A 14958-nucleotide genomic window follows, 5' to 3' on the forward strand; every position below is an offset into this window, starting at 1 on the left:
GCTGAGGCAAGAGAAACACAAGTTCAAGCCCCAGCCTGGAAATTTAGCAACTTAGAGAGACCCTGTCTCAGAATAAAAAATAGAGAAGGGTTGCAGATATAGCTCAGTGCAAAGGCCCTAGAATCAGTCTTCAGTACTGAAACCAAAATGATAAAATGTGTTTTTCAGGGTCCACCTACCAGTGTTTGAGTTTTATGTTTTTGTATAAAACACAAGAGATCCAGAGAAAGCATCAAAGAATTTCCCTCAAAGAGTCTTCAAAGTTTCTTGTTTTTCTGTGATTGCCTCAAAGATATTCTAGTTCACAGAACAGGTCAATTCAGATGAAACGAACCCCCATCAACCGTACTTAATCAGATAAATTAATGAAAGTCAATATGAAATAAATGGAGTTAATTCTAAAGACTAGAAATGGAGGGGATGGAAACAATAATCACTTTTTCCCTAAAAGAAAAAAAAAACCTTTTGAATTACTTCTAAATACATACATTTTGATTAAGACATGTGAGACAGATTGTAGGGCAGAAGATTTGTTGTTATGCTATGTGACCTGGGTTAGAAATCTGACCATACACCTAAAAATATTCTTGTTTTATGTTTTAGTGTTCATATTTTGTTTTCTAAGGAAACAAATGAACTCAAAAGGAAAGTGGCTTTATATTAATTGATAACTCGGCTAAAAGGGGTTTGATATCTTTCCTCTGTTAAATAATACGCTACATGAAAACGATGATCAAGTAGTTTAAATAGATATAAATGTTGGACAGAAAACACTAAAATGTAAATGTAAATTGATTTAAAGTTCAACTAGGTATAATGCCAATGTTTGCATTTATTCCTGTTAGGAATAAAACTATCAGAAAATTCTGCCAATATCCCTGGAGCCAGACTTAAGACCCCCTTGCCATACCAGGTAGGACACTCTTAATGTTTGTACCAAGATATGATCTGAGGGATGTTGAGAAGTGGTCTTTAGGAAACCCCAGATCGTCCAGATAGTAGGCTCTCCCAGGGGCCAAATAGTACCCATTTACCTAATAGTACAGAAAAATTTCAATATTTTTACATCCAACAAAGTTCTATCAATGCATATGGGCCAAATGACCCAGAATATGTCTAATGTAAGCACAAAATATAGAAATCAATAGAGGAGAGCCCAGAAGCAAACTCTGCAAGAGATTAGTGCAAGCCTCAGTTTTTCTATAATTAAAATTCTTCATTTATGTATACTACAAGGTATGGTTTTTAAAACAGCCAAATGAAAGAACCCAAAATTAAAATATGCTTTACTACAAAATTACAGTCTAAGACCAAAGCAATCATGCCTAAGTGCTGTGAAGTTTGGAGCTTTTCTCAATATTGTGATTCTTCCAGAAGTAATAAACTGTTCACTAATATATAACACTGCACAAATCTGCAGCCAACCCTCATGCAGGCAAGCAGAAGACAGCAGGGAGTTTCTCCCCAGTCAAGGAATTAAAGAATTCTTTGTTCTTTCATGACTTAGGACTCTGTTTTTAGCTATAGAATACTTAAGTACAAGAGGCTCATAATTAAAATATGCCTAGAAAGGCAAAATCAAAAAGCAAGCATTGTGGCCCTCGCTGCAAAATACCTGAATTCCACAATGATGATCTTTTGTTCTATGCAGGGCACATTTTCACACTTTTCATGGATCCCCACATCTAGGTCAATGTCTCATCTTTTCTGCTAGGAGGGCTTTTTTTTCAACTTCAAAACATTCTACAGATTTACATATCACAGCAAAGATTTGTAATTTTAGAATCCCATTAATTGCAAAAAATGTGTAATAAATAAAAGCTAATATGAATTTTGTGATGCTCTTAACTATATTGTTTTATTCATCACAACAGCATATTCATATTCTTAAAATACAGTAGTCCCTATATGTGCCAGATGACTTAATTACTCTGCTTACAAATCAAGCTTGAGTTCAGCTCCCATTTTTATAATAACTCTTTTTCTTTTTTTTTTTGTACTGAGGATCGAACTCAGGACCTTACACTTGCAAGGCAGGCACAGTGCCACTGAACTAAATCCCCTGCCTATGTTTTGTTTTGTTTTGTTTTGTTTTGGTATGGGTGATCAAACTCACAACCTTGGGCTTGTGACCTTTATAATAACTGAGCCTTCACCAGCAGTAAAACTATTCTATAGCACCTCTAGAGTTAGTTTCAGAATTTCCCTGAAAGATATTAAGTAACTGGGTTTCCCTGATATCCTATTTTTCCCTTCAAATGAAATGCTTGATCTAGTAGCTACAGAATGCTCATTATAATATTAAAAGTGGATTATAAACTAGACAAATAACTATGTAGACATATTTTGTGTAGTTGGCCAGCTCCGGGAATCACAACTCAGAATGAAAGTATCATCCTAGGGATTAAATGACTAAAATTCCTATTTCCCTTTCATCAGAGGTACATAAAAGTAGACCATGCAACTATACTTAATTCTCCTTGCTTAATTTCATCAATAGCCCCCATTTGCTATTATGAATAACAACCAAATGGGTGGGTCAGAACCATCCATTGTTATACAGGGCTATTTTTCTACTAAAAGGATCAGCAAAATACTGTAATTTCAATTAATGGAAAAATTTTAAAGGGTGAATAAAATGCATATCATGTTGAAGCAACAATATCGATGATTTCAGATTTGTTAAACTATGGATCCCAATCAAACTCACAATAGAATTAAAAGTAGAGTTTAAAATCCTCTTACTTTCACAGGTTTAACATGGTAATTATCACTTAGATATTAATCCTGTTAACAGCTCTAAATTAAGGACCTGTGGTATATTTAGGGAGCTGCTTGGTGTTAAAGTTATTACAGCTGCTTCTTTTAGAGTTATGTACTGGGAAACGTCTTTTGAAAACATAAAGCACTTATGTACAATCTATACTCAAAAATCCAAAAAGATATCTAAGGAGAATGTGTAGTTTCTAATAACACAATACCCTACTGTTATTCAAGGATGTATCCTCTACATCTCATCTGTAGAGTAACTCAGAAGCTTTGGTGTTAATGATGGTGTTCTTCTTCCCCACCAACTAGTATACTTGTCACTTACTTAGAATTCTTCAATATGTTTATCTTAATCGTGTATTTAACACTGCACATGGTATCATTTGTCATTTTCACTGTAAACTCAATAGGATCAGGCAAGTATTCTTCTTCATTCTATTGAATCAATGTTTTACTTTAATGCCTAATCCTTACAAAGGTGTGCAGTATAGAAAAATTGCAGTTTTGGCAAGATTGTTTTTCCATGAAAATCATATGACTCAAGCCTCAATTTGTGAAGTTTAATTAAAACAAGTATCATGCTTTAGAATTTGTCTTGTTTGGACATTCCTCTTCCATTACCTTAACTCCTATCTTTTCATTCTATTTCTTTCATTCTCCTATCTTTCATTCTACTTCTTTAGTTTATGATTTAGAGACAAACTTTTTAGAGATATTAATGAAAGAATTTCAAAATAAGATCTGCCACAAGTAGTCAAAATCCTTAATAGTTTTTCGGATGAAGAACATTTCAGCAATATCATTTTTCTTTAATTTCTTCTTTACTTCCTCTTAAAATTCACACTGACTAGACAACAGAATGGTGTATCTAGTTACAAGCTTATTCATATCAGTTCTCAAACAGTTAAGCCTGTGTCTATATACTTTTTATGATCTGTAATTATTTTTTAACAGTGTTTCTGTTTCTTAACCTTTTGACTCTTTAACAAGCAATAGCTTTGATGAAAAGCAATAGAAGAAGGTTAAGAAACATCATAAAGATAATTTCCAAGCATTGATTTAAAAATTAAGGCAGATATAAAGTAAGCCTATTGTGTTATGAACCCTCAAGAGAGACTTAGTCAACAGTAGTCAGCCTTTCCTGGAGCATATATCCCCAAATTCTTAATGCAGATTAATCTCCAATCCGCAGAACCCTGAATGATCTGTAGGTGTGCAGGGCTCCTGAGTTTGTCTGTCCCTATGTAAAATATTATCCTATATTTTTAAATCAACATTTACACCCGTAAAGTCTTTAGAAGTAAGTGATTATGCTGTTACACGGTGTGGATAATTATTTCATAATTCTTTTTTACTTAAGTTTCCAAAAAGAGTTTGTAACCTGGCATGATGGTGCATAGCAGCTGTAATTCCAGTACTCTGGGAGGCTGAAGCAGGAGAACTGTATATTTGAGCCCAGCCTGGGCAATTTAGTGAAACCTTGTCTCAAAACAAAACAAAAAAATCTTTAAAAAGGGCTGGGGATGCATCTCAGTGTGAAGGTCCTCAATTCAATGCTAAGTATATTTTCTAAAGTTTCCAATCCTCAATTCCCAGCAAATTGGTGAGAAAACACACAAAATAGCCAGGGAAAGTGGAAGCCAACTCCAGGGAATTTACTCAGTTAGTTCATCTACCTATTGATAACACAGAACTGAGCACATTAAGTTTTAAAGAAAGGGTCCTGTTATTAATGGCATTTAGGTTTAAAAACAGCAATGCTTCAAAGTGAAGCCTCAAGCCCGGGACATTATATTGCTTTTTAATCCACAAAGATATGAGCATTCACTCACCTCCTCCCAGTTACCCAACAAACAGAATGCCCTGACACCATCAGGGGGATGAAGCCCTCAACCTCTGAAAATTGCCTGTCAAGAGGAAACTCTAGACATCACACACACACACACACACACACACATACACACACACACACACACACACACACACACGCACGCACCAGCCTATCTGGCCTAACTCCAGACTTCAGGTGTTTCCACTTCCATAATAAGAGCCCTCACAGAAAAACAAGGCTAGGCAGACTCCTTCCCTCAGATTGTCACTTACAAGAGCACCAAGGCACCTGAAGGGGGGGGGGGGGGTGCAGTCAGCCAGTGGACCACTCTGCAACACAGTGCCAGTGAACCCTGGCATCTTCCACAGTCTGTGCCAAAATCTCATAATCTTTACCGAACTCCACCTTGACTGTACAAAATTGAATCAAAAGAGCTCTTAAGGAATGTTTAGATTTCAAGGCCCCTTCCCCCTAATGCAAAGTTATTTTTTTTCCTTGTATTTCAGAAGAGAACCAGAAAGCACGTAATTCTCCAACACACACCCCACACTCCAAGCTTTGCAACTTCAAGACACAAAATATGCGGGCACCAAAGAGCATAGGTTTCACATTAGTATTCAAATAACTTCAGTGCTGTGGAATACAATCTGTAACAGGAAAGGTGACAGGTGAGAATAGGTAATGTTTTAGAAAATACCCTCGTCCTCCTCCTCACCGCTCACTAGCTCCCAGTTCCGTTTTCTCTAGATAAACAGCGTGACAGCACAACTGACCCTGGGGCCCACTCTCCCCAGCACAGCCCTCGTGCCCCGCAGGGACTGTGGAAATGTAAACTGTTGCTGCGCCCTCCCAACAATCCACTGATAAATCTGAGGAAGCCACAAAACTTCTCGGCTTGCTCAGCAGTCCTCCGGAGGCCCTGAACACCCACACGCAGATTTCGCAGTCAGGGCGACGAAAGGGAACCCTCAGCCAACCTGTTCCCAAAGCCCACAGAACTCCCCGCCCTCCGATTTGAGGTACCCCGCGCCGGACGGGAACCCCGGTTCCTTTTCTCCGTACTCCTTACAGCAAACTGGATGTGGAAATCCCGTGCACGGTCCCGTTGCCTGAGGTCGTTGCCCAAGTCGGATGTCCCCACCCGCCCATCCGGCTGGAGGGTCCCCGCACGCTGCGCCCGGGGTAGCCTACCCTTCCCGCAGCCCCGAGCTGGAGGCTCTGAGAAGCTCTGCTTCCAAGTTCCCGCGTCTGGAAGGGAGAAAGACAAGGGAGGCTGCCCGGCGCGGAAAGAGCAAAGTCTGTGCCAGGGGCGCAGCCCCAGCCCCAGCCCCAGCCTCCTGCTGCCACCTCGCGCCCCTCGGGGCCGGGGGCCTGGAACGCCCAGCTCCTCTCGGGGCGCAGCGCGGCCGCACTCACCCGCCTCGCCTGAGCCGCAGCTGCAGCCTCTGGGAGCCGCCGAGCCCCGAGCCTCCCGAGTGCAAGAAAGATGCTGGTGTCAGTCGGGAGACCACCCATTCCAACGTCTGGCAACCCGGCGGCGACTCTGGCTCCTCAGCGCTGAAGGAGGAGGAAGAAGAGGAGGAGGAGGAAGGAACGGCGCAGTCGGACGCCATCTGCTGTACACCTCTGCGCAGCCATTGGCTGCCTGGTGCGTCCCCGGGAGCCGCGGGCGCAGGGCGCGGGGGGCCACCTTGCGCCTCGCCCCCCTCCCTCCCCCCACAACTGCTCCCAGCCGCCCCTCCCCCTGCCCGCTCCCCTCCGCCCCGACCTCCTCCAGGTCTCACCCAGCTCTCAGCCCGAGCCCCTTGTCGAGCAGTCGCGGGCCCACTGGCCTTAGCCTGGGCCCCCCCAAAACTATTTCCCGCAACTTTGAAGCTTCGGGTGAGGTGCGGGCCGGATGAGGGAGTCGCCCCAGCCGGTTCAGCCCGGGATGCCCAATCCGCTGAGTGCTGCGGAGAAGGGCCAGCGCGTGGCGCCCCGGGGCTCTAGGAAAATATGGGAGAAAAAAGGGAACATTTTGTAACCTGCCCCAACCCTCACAAACGAGCCAACACTCGGACACATACCATAAAGCACACACTCACTGAGCCATCCCGCCCGGTCCGCATGGCCCAGTGCTCCTCTGCAGTCCCCAGGCACACGAAGGCTTCAGTGTTACTAGGAAAAAGACAAAAGAAGACCCTAGCCGGGTAAGTGGGAGGCACAGCAAAAGGGAAACGCTGGGTGTGAGCGCGGAGAAACTACGGGGACTGGTCCGCACCTGCCGGGACATCCCTGTTGAGGGGCTCCCCGCAGCTGTCAGCCCACTTCACCGGAGCCTGGAGATTAGTTCTGAGGCCTCTGGTCTAGAGGACGTGCAGTCCTGGGGGATGCTGCGGGAGGTGTAGGAAGGGCGCCTTCCACTCCCGACTCCAGAGTGGGGATGTCAGAGGCAGCGGAGAGCTGGAGAGTCCGAGTCCGAGTCCGAGTCCGAGTCAGCCCTGGCGAAGCCCGAGAGCAGAACGGAGAGCACGTGGGCAGGAGAGAAGCAAGTCAGAGCTCTGAAAGTCGTTTGCCTACACTGACACTTGTTCCAAACCCTCCTCGTTTTTGACACCTTTGACCCAAGAAACTTCTTAAGCTTGTTCAGAGAGATGAAGTTGCTTCAAAAGGGAGAAAGGGAAAAAAGCATGATGACTACCTACTGCCAATTACTCCATATTTTGCCTGTCGTATCTCTTTAAATGTGCGAGCCCAGCATCAGCAGGAAATGTATCTTTTCTATTTTATCCAGTGCCTGGCACACCACAAGTGCTTTAAAAGAAGCAAAATAATAATGATAAAATTAAAGCTTGATGTCATAGCACAAGTTAGATTAAAGAGCTAAATAGGCAAGCTAGGATCCGTCACGGGGGAAAAATCACAAATCAAAGGAATTGAAGTGCCATAGTAAAGGGAAATGTGGCTGTATTGGTGGGGCGCTCCAACCCAACTTGCTGTGGGACGGTTCTGAAAGTGGGAAACTCTTAATACTCTAAACAGTGATCACTGTTCTCCCAGTGAGCACTACCATCATGTTCTTGGTTATGCCTTTCTTCCTGACATCACTGTCTTAAAAACACATGAGTTGCCATCCAGATCCTGGAATATTTCCCCAAATCCAAACCTACAATTTGTTACTCCCAAGAGGTAAAAATGCCAGTCCTAGGAGCCAGGGGGAAAAGAAATTGGTCCATTATGCTTTATTGTAATCTCAATGTGTACAGATCAATAGCCAGTGAGTCTCATCTAAGTAACTTGAGGATCAGCAGCCAAAGGAAAGCATTTCTGTTTTCCTGTACTGTTATACCCAGGCTTCCCAGGTTTCAATCTTCCCAGAATCCGAGCTGTGATTTCAAGCTATGCATACATATTCATATGGTACAAGGATTTGTGCTTGTGATATTTCTAAAAGGAGGATATCAAGGACTCTAAATGTGTCATATTATGGGGATTTCAGTAGTTATGCATCCTCTTCCCTCTTCAGAGGCAATGACATATATGTTTTTCTCTAGGCTGGCAATTTGATTTCAGTGTGTATTTTAGTTTATTATACTAGCCTATTCTCATTAACCTTGTACTCTGCCTCAGCGATCAGTTATTATACTCCCAAAAATACTTTGAGTCTTAATATACAACTTGCCTCCTATGTCACATTGTTTGTATTTAGTTTCCTGTTTTTCAAATCTAGGATATATGATAATAGTTATATAGCAATTATGTCCTATACATTTGGCTTCTTTAAAGAAGGAGTAATTCATAAGAATTAAATGTTATTTCCAAAATAAAAAGAACTAGGAATATTAAATATCATTGCATCTTACTGCTTTCAACTATAGAACAGTCACTTTTGTTCAAGGCATTGTGCCAACAACACGTAGTTCAGTGAAGTCAGAGAACATAACAGCCAGAATTTTATCTGACATTGTGCAATTGCATACAAATCTGCTAGAAGGAAAATGCAGACACAACTTCTAGCCCAAACTATCAGTTTATGTTTTAAATAAAGATTTTACTGTCATTATAAGTTTCTTGCCAAGATAGCTTTGGTCTTTATAAGGGCTTTGCACTTAAAATCCAGATTAGGTTAGAAACATTTAAAGGATAACCTAGGCAGCGAGAGATACTGGCAGTGAACACTATAAGAAGGAATAGATATTTTAAAAAATAGAAATTTTGAAAACCAAAAAGGTTTGGAAGAACATAGCCTTTAAAATAGGTAACATCATTATGCATAAAGATCCATAAGGGTAGAAAATAAGCTGGAGATTAGAAATTCCCATATCCCTACATACAGAGATGCCAAAGGTCCCAGTCATTACCATGCTACACTCTGGTTTCTCTTCATATCACATAAATCTTTAGCCTTTTACCAATCACTACTATGCTTCTAATGAGTATGAAACAAAAAATAGAACAATAGAAGAGGAGGGGGTGGGGGGTGGGAGGAAGTCCATTGGGATTAGTTCCCTAGTGAAAACCAATAGTGAGCTACAAGAAAAAAGTAACCCTATGCTATCCAAATACTACTGTAATTGAAAATTTCATTTTAGTTGTCGTGTATGTTTGCCATTATTCTTTCTGAACATGATGTTCTCCATACGGTCTAACAAGATTGGAAGGGAAAGTGCTATGTAAATGAAATAAACAAGCAATGACATTAACAAATAAGAGATTAAAACGGCCAATGCAGATAAAGAGGCCACATTTTAAATAGCAGTGAAGAATGCAAGGATAAGCCAGTATCTTGGGCTTGCTCCTGAGGAAGTGGCTGTTCAAGTGTACAGTAGTCTGTACACTGAAGCAATGAATTCAGTCAAATATGCAGCCACCTTGTGGAGCAGAATGGTGTGGTGGAGGAGGAGAAAAAGGACCGTGATTGTCTCACCCAATTCATTCAGGCCATTTCCAGGTTGGATGAGATCCTATGGGAAATCTGAACATTTTTTTTTCTGCCAAGAAAGAGCATTTAATCCTGTCATATAAATGTAAGTTTTGAGCTTGGTCCAGTAATTTGATTTTGATATGTCAACATCTTAAAATACAACATAAAGGTAATGTCTTTAAAAGTAGTACAGTGGAACTCAATTGGCCTCTGGCCCAGCTCAGCTCTTCTGAGCCCCCAGAGCTTTCCCAGAAGACTCTCAGCATTCACAAACAGTCCTGCAGCATCAGCCTCAGCCATTCATTCAGTAACGTATTTGTTGATTGTCTACTGTGTGTCTGGTGCTGTGTTAGTTATTCAGTGATATAACTGAATGCCCTCCTGGAGCTTACAGTCTAATTAATAGGGACAATAAACACACAGGTGTGCAAATAATTACACAATATAAATGAAAAAAATTCTATGACAAAGAAATGCAATACAGAGGAGCTAAAAGAAAGGGTCTGGATCAGACAAAATCTCAACTCTCAGAGGCTAAGACCCAAAAGCTAGCAAGAGTGTTGGCTAATATTTTTCTAGATATTAGGCACTGGGCTAAAACCCTCACATATACCATTTAATATTCATAACTACCCACATGAAGTGGCCACTACTGTTAGCTCCACTTTATAACAGAAGCATAGAGAGTTTAAGCAACTTACTTAAAGTCACACAGCTGATAAGTAGAAAACCTGGGATTTAGCCAGGCAGTCTGGCCCGAATGTGCACGTTTTTAACCACTAAGGTACACTGCATCTCATATAAGTAGGCATTAGCCAAGAAAGGAGAAGGATAACATGGCCAACAATCCTGTGGCTGGGAGATTTTAACACCTGAAGAACACAACAGGAACCAAAGTAGCTGGAGAGCTGTGAGTCTGGAGTGGAGGCCCATAGGCAGGCTGAGAGAAGCAAGCAGAGGGCAAAGCTGGAAGATCCTTGTAAGCCAGTGAGTGGTTTTAGCTCTATGAGCCATATGATCTAATTTAGACTTCTAAAAGATCACCTTAGTGCTATGCAGAAACAAGGAAAATTACAAGAGTGTAACAGGGAGACCACTGATCCAGGCGAAAGATGGTGCTGTCTTAAAGGAAAGGGAGAGAACCAGGTGGATTTGATGGATATTTAGAGTGTTGGTCATCTCTTCATTTCTATTTCTGTCTCCCCATTTCTCCCCAGGTCTGAAATGTAGTTGCTAAAAAGCAAAACAATAACAAAAATATTCTAAATTCTTCATTTCAGGCACTGGCCTTGGCTCTGTCTTCTTTTCACATATTACTATTATGGAGAAGCTTGGCAGCAATGAATTCCACATTTCACCAACTCTGGGACCTTTGCTTCTGATCCCTGTCCCACAAGTCTCCTCCTCCTCACCCCAAAGCCCAGAATTACAGCCTATAATACTGTTTATTGACCAAAGGATCTGGAGTATAATGATCTGTTTTTCCCCATTGCTCTCAACCATCACCAAACCACAGTAAAGCTTGGCCAACCAATCACTCTGTCCACACTAACCAAGGGCACATGGTTAGGGAACTTCTATATAAGTAAGAAACACCTCCAACGAATGTGGAAATAGTAAAACCCCTGGAGTGACAACTTGGACAACATTCATAATGACTCGGGTTGTAAAGACCAGGTGTTATGTAGATTAGAGCTTGTTATTATCCAAAGATTTGGCAACCTCAATCCTCTTCTACTGGGCACAAAGCCACGCAATGCTCAAAGGCCTAACTTTGATGAGATGGGCAAGAGAACTTGTACCTTCTACTTCACTGTTTTCCAAGGACATCAGCCTGTCTGATAGACAGCAGGCCCCTTTACAGATAGGAATGATGGAAAATATTGGGCAATGAGAGTGTTGTCAAAAAATTACAGGCTGCAGTGTACATGAGTGGGATATCAGGTGTGGATTTCCTAATTACTTAAACTGTAATACCCAATTACCTAAATGAAGAAAACAATACATTTGATGTTAAAAAAATAAAACATAAAAAAATCTTTGTACCTAAAGCTTTCTAGTATATTCTTCTTAGATCCTCAATTATGCCATATTCCCAGCTGCTAGCTACCTCATTGACTCTCTTTCTCCATATTATATCTTTCTGTAATGCTCTGTCATATCATGCTGATTCCCAGAAACCCACTACTGTCTTCACATTGTCACTTTATTTGGGTCCCTTCGTAAATACCAGGATCACAGAAAAGCCTTCCCTGACCTTTTCCCTAAAGAAAACATCATGTTCCATTTCTATATCCCTTTATCCTATTTTTCTTTATATCATTTGTCACAATCTGAAATTTTTCTACATAGTTGTTTCAATGTTTATTACCTATCTTTTTGTCAAGAAAGTAAAGCCCATGAAGACAGGGCCTACACATACACATATAAGTCTCTCTCTCTCTCTTTCTTTCTCTCTCTCTCTCTCTCTCTCTCTCCCCCCCCTCCCTCTCTCTCTCTCTTTCTCTCTCTCTCCTTCTCTCTCTCTCCTTATAGTGGTACCTGGCACATGATGAGGGCTGAATGAGTGAATGGTTGGTGTAAGTTATCACCTCACTGACTTTTGGGATCCTTCCTTATCTGATTCCACTTTATGTTTTTACCTATGCTTATCAATAACCAGTCCATACTCTGCTGTTGTCTCAGAGGTCCTTCTCCTTCACCATCAGTGAAACTCTGGTGCAAATCATTTTGCGATATCTCTCCCCAGACGTGCATCTCCAAGTCATACCTCCTGGAAAAAACTATCTTAGATTGAATTTTATTCCACACTTATCTATTCTTCTCTTTACCAAACTCCTATAATGTGCATTGTCTAAACTGTTCTGTTTTTCAATTAACTGTATACCATCTCATACTGTTCTCTAATGGTTTCATAGTCATTAGCCTAGTCCCCTCAACTACATTATTAGTTCCTTGAGGGTAGAGGTTAAGGGAGAAATTTCCTTTTTTTCTCCTACAATGCACAATTTTTGGTACACAGAAGTTACTCAGTAAGTACTTGTTGATGGACTAAGATGTATGAAGAATCTGAAGAAAAGGGTCAGGCTTCTTTTGGTCATGTGATGTTAACAGAAACACATCACCTCATAATTCTAACAACCAGCAATCTTACCACCTTATGTTTGTGGATGCTGATCTTGCCAGGTGTTGGGCAAGACTGTTCATTCTTTAAAAAATCACAGGCTGAGAATCTGCTTTGTGTCAGATGTCACTATAAGCACTGGGAAGAGTCCTGGAGATTATTATCTGAAGAAACAGGCACTTAAATTTTAATATAACAGGTCTTGGAGTCATCCTATATACAGTGGAATCTCCAAGGAGGAGAATCTAACTGTGTTTGGGACAAGTCAGGAAAAGCTTGCCAGGTTGAATCTATCTTCATCTGCCCAAATTCAGAGGCAGAAAAAAATTCCTCAGATTTTGTGGTCTGCTTGTTTGAGTTTATGCTTCCATGTAGCATTTTCAGTGTGTTGTGCTCTAACCATGACTTAATTCTAGGAAATTACAGAGCAGGCTCTCTCAGAATCTTCCATGAAAGGAAAACACAATTGCCGTTACAGTGTCTATACATGTTGTAAAATCGCCCCTTCTGCTCAAATACTCAACACTTCAACAGCAAAGATCTTGGTCTTCTGTCTCTTTTTCTCTTTTCTTCTCAATTACCAAGCAACACTTGCTTTCATCTTCAGATTAATCCTTACATGTTAGAGTATAAATTCTAGACTCATTTTTTCTTTATCTACACTCTCTCCTTAAATGACTATGTCTATTCCCATGACTAAGATAGTATTCTTTTACTGACAGTACCTTAATCTATTTATCTGGTTATTAATTCAATATAGGCTAAGTTGTGCTGCAGTACCAAATTCATCCCCATACCTCAGTGGCTTAACACAATAAGGTTTATTTCTCCCTCATCTTGTATGACCAATACAGGTTACAGAGAAAATGGTGATGCTCATGGACCCAGGCTGAAAAGAGCTCTGCTATCTACAAAATTGCTGGTCTCTGTGGCAGCAGGAGAGCTCATAGAAAAAGTCTTCTATATTTCAACCCAAAGGGGCATAGATCACCAGACATAACTAATCATATGATTCTATTATAAGCAAAATGGTCAAAAATCTTGGAAAGCACATGGATGTGTAGTGAGCTGCACCTCTCTCTCTGATTCTTCAGTACTCCCAACTGTACATCCAAGTGCTTGCTTGATACCTGCTTTGACATCAATCCTATGCTTCGAACTGAACACTGATTGTGTTCAACCCCAAATTCCAGGAATGACCTTCATTCTCTCTTTCTCTTATTTACCCATTTGGAAATAACTGGTTCTGTTAGATCAGCTCTCAAAACAAATCCTACATACATTCAACCTCTCCATTTCCACTCCCACCATTGTGATCTAAGCTAATGTGGCTTTTCATGGTGGGTGGTAGCAGTGGCTTTGTAACTAAACTCCTTTCTTACACTCTTATCCCTACAATTCATTTTCCATGTAGCAACCCAGAATGATCTTTTCAAAAGGTACACCAATAAAACCATTTTCCTGTTTAAACCCTCCAATGATTTCCCAGTGTACTTAGTATAAATTCCAATTTCTTCATGTGATCTGACCCCTCTTTTTCTCTGAGAATCCATCTCCCACTCTTCCACTTTGTCATCACCAAACTGCAGCTTTCGTTACCAGTGTCCGTGCTGCTTTAAGGCCTTTGCATAAGCTCTGTGCTGTGAATGGACCACTTACCCCTGGACCTGCATGTGGCTGCCGCTGCTCATCATTCAGATCTCAGTGATAATGTCAGTTCCTCAGAGAGATATTTCTGGACACTTAAATAAAGTAGTCACCAGTCACTCTCTTGAGGAGTACTTCATTCTTTGCTTAGTAATTGTCACTATGCGATATTTGGCTATTTCTGTATTGTTTGTCCACTGGAATATAAGCTCAATTAGAGTGAAACTTTGCCTATTCATTCTTTTTCTTTTCTTTCTTTTTTTGGTACTGGGGATCGAATTCGGGTCCTTGAGCTTGCGAGGCAGACGACAGAAGCACTGGGCTAAATCCCCGGCCCTGACTATTCATTCTTTCTAAACCATGTTCCTAGCCTGGAGGCCAAACACAGAACTGTTCAATAAACTTGGACAAAAGAAGTGCACTCCCAGTTCACTTATAAACGCTTGACTCATGCTCACTTTTAATGACAATTCTTTATTGTCTCCCTTTTCATATATCCTTTGAATAGAAAAGACTGGCAAAAATCCATATTTACAAAGAGTGGAGACAAACCTAAAGAAATAAAATAGTGAAGTGATCATCTGTGTGTTGAGAATTTGCAGTATTCTCCTTGCCAATCAGGAGAAAGAAGTTAACTAAGGAGGCAGCTACTTGTCACATTTAAAAGCTCTTTTGACCTCAGTG

At 41.0% G+C, this 14958-nt stretch overlaps 1 protein-coding gene across 8 annotated transcripts in view; it reads right to left on the reverse strand.

Moving 5' to 3' along the window:
• Thsd7b (thrombospondin type 1 domain containing 7B) overlaps positions 1 to 14958 on the reverse strand; it is a 1329200-nt gene that overhangs the window by 971328 nt on the left and 342914 nt on the right. For 2 of the 8 annotated variants that reach the window (XM_087197687.1, XM_087197671.1), the window contains exons 1-3: positions 6861 to 7552; positions 6667 to 6757; positions 6017 to 6157 (exon numbers count right to left, since the gene is read on the reverse strand). The exons of 2 other annotated variants lie outside the window; for them this stretch is intronic. The gene's annotated coding sequence lies outside the window, so the exon portion shown is untranslated. Of the gene's footprint in view, positions 1 to 5791; positions 5935 to 6016; positions 6282 to 6384; positions 6572 to 6666; positions 6758 to 6860; positions 7555 to 14958 lie in introns of those variants that run through there. 4 more of the 8 variants (XM_087197688.1, XM_087197680.1, XM_021237080.2 and 1 more) reach the window with 4 other exon arrangements.

The sequence above is a fragment of the Heterocephalus glaber genome, unplaced genomic scaffold (genome assembly GCF_053883595.1).
Source record: "Heterocephalus glaber isolate CG9 unplaced genomic scaffold, H.glaber_assembly_v1.0 deba00000347, whole genome shotgun sequence".
Lineage (NCBI taxonomy): Eukaryota > Metazoa > Chordata > Mammalia > Rodentia > Bathyergidae > Heterocephalus > Heterocephalus glaber.